The sequence below is a fragment of the Gavialis gangeticus genome, unplaced genomic scaffold (genome assembly GCF_001723915.1).
Source record: "Gavialis gangeticus isolate Ggan-Ray unplaced genomic scaffold, GavGan_comp1, whole genome shotgun sequence".
Taxonomy (NCBI): Eukaryota; Metazoa; Chordata; order Crocodylia; family Gavialidae; genus Gavialis; species Gavialis gangeticus.
Window position 1 is genome coordinate 27,459,401 of NW_017728994.1, and position 4,462 is coordinate 27,463,862.

A 4,462-nucleotide genomic window follows, 5' to 3' on the forward strand; every position below is an offset into this window, starting at 1 on the left:
CCTCCCCCCCCCCCTCCCCCCCCCCCCTCCCCCCCCCCCCCCCCCCCCCCCCCCCCCCACATCAGGGTAGATTTACTAAAATGGGGGCTGCTGGGGGTACACTTATTAAAAAAGGTTGAAAACCTCTGCTCTAACCCATCTCCCCATAAATAGCATGCACCAAGAACCTATACAAAGTACATTCTCATTTTCAAATGGATGAGGGAAAAGGGTAGGCAAGAATGATAGTGAAAAAGAGTCTACTTCTCTTTTTGACAAATTTAAAAAAAATTCCCCACTATCAGGGTGATTAAAACAATATTAGATATCTTGGAAAATGATGCAGAACAGGTCCATCCCCTCCTCCCTTTTTATATGTAGGTGATTGGATTAGGTGATCCTTGAGGTCCCTTCTATGATTTCTGCAATTTATTGTAAATGGTATCAGGAGTGGCAGCTGTCAGTGTGGTAATGGGTAGATGGTGCCCCATGCATGAGTCAGTGGCATAGGGCATATCCCTGTCTTGTAGTTACAAAATACACCGCCATATGACTTTTATATGTGCATCAGGAACCAGAGCATTTGGCACACTCTAGGGTCGCTAAAGTATGTAAAGGGATGAAGGAATGGAAGGAGGTGGGCTCACAGTGGCTAAAAGACTAATATATCTCATAGCTGAGAGTAAATTGCTATGCTTTTTGGACTGGCAGAGCAATGATATACAAGTCACTGAAAAGCTGTCATTTCACTACTACATTTGGGCTGGTCTGGGATCAAGATAATTGTGTTACATCTGGCTTCTATGCAGTCAGTTCCAGTTTCTGACACAGTCCTGAGTTTTGGCATCCTACTTAAACCTGAAATGGGAAAGGTTGGTATAGTTTCAGTATAAATGATCCGGTAAGCACAAGGGCCTGTGGTGCTGAGGACAGCAAATTACCATAGCAATGATGGAGAGAAAGCAAAGGTCATGTAGAGAGGGGCTGTGTTAGTGAAAGAGCTTTAAGTTTGAAACTTTTCTCCACCATGTAGGATTTTAACAGTAGCAATTGGGGAGTGGGGATGGGGGGAGGAGCAAATGATGCAGTTATTAATCCTGCCTGGGTGGATGTTGCCAAGAAGTGAGATTTCATCTTGGGCTAGAAAACAAATGGTGCCATGGCCAAAGTTTGGGGCCTTGGAGGAGGAATGGGAACTGAAGCACTGTTCAAAATCCTGGGGGAGGAGAAAATGTGTAAGCCAAGGAAGCAAGACAGAGTATGCCATTGTGTGCCTGGACTGGGACAGAGCCGAGCAGTCTGATTAATGGGCATTTTTGGGCATGGATCCGAAAAATTGACGAGGCAAATTACTACTTGTGTTGAAACAAGCGTGAGAAGAAAAAGGGGAAAGTGCACATGGAAAACATCTGCTCTAAGAAGGCACTTTAAAAATAAGCATCAAGCAAGGGGGGAGCCAGAGAGAGATATCTGTGTGGCATGCAATAGAGTACCTGAGCTGTAACAGAAGAGAAAGCAGAGGAGGCAGAGTTAGAGATGGGTGTAAAGTTCCCCCCCAGATGCAGACACCCCCTGCAGTTACGTTCCTCACCTTGTCTGAGACTGGAAGCTGGCCCCTAACCGAACGGTGCAACTTCTGCCCTAATTCTGCTGCTTACACCTACCTCAAGCAGTGTAAAAGAACTAGTACTGCAGAGGGGGAGCATGTAGACATGAAAATTTGGGGTGAGGGGTACACATCAACCTGTGAGAGAAGAGCATGTGATGGAACAACCAAGCACAGGGTAAGCCATGAGACCTACATTCAGCTCCTTAATTTGTGTCATAAACTCCCTCTGTGACCTTGGGCAAGTTGCTTAGTTCATTTTATGGCTGGTGAGAATGAAAGGTCTAACCTATGCTTTATTCTGCAGTCACATTGAATATATTTTATTCCTAAATATCCATCTTGCTTGAAGTTCATGCATGAGCTCTCTTTCCACTTCTTCATAATCTCCTATAGGTTCTTCCCCATCTTTCTCACAAAAGCCCTTTCTTACATATAGCCAAGCCCACTTCTGCCCCTTCCAGTCCTGAACCCAGGTCAGGTGGTGGCAGGTGGGTGTAACTAGTTATGTGATATTGAAGTTGTGGGGGACTTTAGGTACAGGGTCCTCTTCATGAAGAGGACAAGACAGAAAGTTGTGCAAATTTAACATTTTGGTATTTAACTGTGCCACCTTAATATTCTATTAATCTGGTTTTTGCCAAGGAAATGTATACATTTTGTAAGTTTTCCTCAGTAACTTTACGTTCATGGGGCATTTAAACACATGCTCTGGAAGGCATGGGGAAGGGGGACACTTTAATTACCACAATTCTGAGGGCTGCGGTAATTAAAAGCACCCAGAGCGTCACATGTATCAGTATCTCCACACTGAAAAATGGTGGTGGGGTGCTTTGAACTAAAACTCATTAAGTGAGCTTTAGTTTAAAGTGCCCTACTGCCATTTTTCAGCATGGGGACACTAATGCACATGATGCTGGAGGCTGCTGGATCATGTTAATTTCCATACTCCAGCAGACTTGATTAATTGAGGCTGCTCCGACACCCTGGAATTAGAGCGCATTGGAACAGGCATTGTGTATAGGAGCCTAAGGAAGTCAGGGCTCTGATGGCTTGTGAAAATGTGACAAGATCCTGTTTAAATCTTAATTTGGAATGATTTGACAAGGAGTAACAAAAAACCCTGTCCCTTGTAATTTAGGAGGTCTCTGGGAGAAAGCCCTTATGTGCAGTGAGAAGCTTCTTAGCATCTTCTGCACTCAACAGGAGCCAAAACTGCCTTGTGAAGTATTTCTGTCACTTTTTTTTAAGGTAACTGGTGGTGGTATATGCTGGAGAAAGGCTACTAGGTTAGCTAGTCTGTTGATGTGATCCAGGTATAACAGTTCCTAAACTCTTCTTTATCCACTGACCAGGAAAAGATTTCCCTTAAATTTTGCTGTGTAGATGGGTATTTAAGCTGCGAAAAGTTGAGTGACCCTGGTTTACCAGTTGATATATAAAAGAGGAAGCGTTGAGAATTTTTATATTGCATACCTGATTGCTCTTTGAATTTTGGCGGGGAGGAGCCTTCCAAATCTTAAAGACCCTAATTCCCTCAGATTGATATAATTCCTATTTTCATAATACGGTTTTGCATAAAAGCACATCAAATACCCTGCAATCACTGTGATCAAAGTATTCTAGTAAAATTTCCTCTGCGGCTGGGCCACAATCATCATTTTCATTGCAATTCAGTGAGGAGTCACAGTTCTGACAGAGCCTCCAATGTGAGTTGAAAAGAACTGTCCAGAAATGGAAAGAGTCCTTGAGTGTACTCATAGGCTGAATTGTTAGTATTCATTTTTTAAACTAGGGAGAGTGAGCAACAACATTCCTATGATGAATAAGATAAATATTTCATTGAGAGCAGGTTTCATTTTATTGGTTAGAGAAATTGCTTACAAAGCAAAACACTTTCAGGAGAGGTGGGCCCAGTTTGCTTGGAGATGGCTTTTCTTGGAGGGGGTGGCCTGAGCATCAGGTGTGGAAGATCTAGCTGGCCAACCACATTTGATACTCAGTAGAGTTATCCTAGCCTTTTTGCCTCAGTTAGATATGGTGTGGATGTGTTGTAAATCAGCACAGCTCCACAGATTTCAGTTATTGAACTGTATCAGCTGAGGATCCAACTTATTCAGTTCCATGCCCTGTATGGGCCTTCTGAATTAAACCTGAAAAACCCAAATCCTGTTTCCTCTGGATGGATATTAAAATTCATTGTACTTATTTGTGACACTAGTGGCTTGTCTTGGTGACCTTGGCAATTGACTTATCATTGTTCTGCAAAGCCCTACAACTTCGCTAGCTGCTGCTTGCCAGTGTAGAAATGCTTCTTCAGCTTAAGAGGTGTTGTGAAAAGGTAGCACTACTATAGGATCCTGTTTTCCAAAAACTGAAAAGATTTAGTGGTCAGTTTTCCATTTGTACATTCCCCTGCTTCTCTTTTTGAAAGGCCTTTCCACTAGGGGAAAAGGAAAATAAAACTATTTTTCTCTATTTTCTCTTCCAGCACCAATTCTCACTAGAAAAAGGGAACAAAGGGGAACTGGGAGAGAAAAGATGGCCATCATCAAAAAACCAAAAGGCTAATTATTTTTTTTCAAAAGCTTAAATAATAATTTGAAATAAAACAAAGCAAAATTTTTGTTTTGTTTCATTTCAACTTTACCTGTTGGGGAAAAAATCACCAAATACATTTTTCCAGGTTAAGTTTTAATAGTCAGTAGGAATTATCTGTCTGATGCCATAAAATGACTATAAATGTGCAAAAGCACTTTTACATATGCTCAGGAGCACATTCCTTACCGTTCAAAATTTCATTTAACCATTTAAGCAGATGCAGCCATAAGTGTCTTTGGACTTCATAGTTTCATAGATTAAGGGTCGGAAGGGACC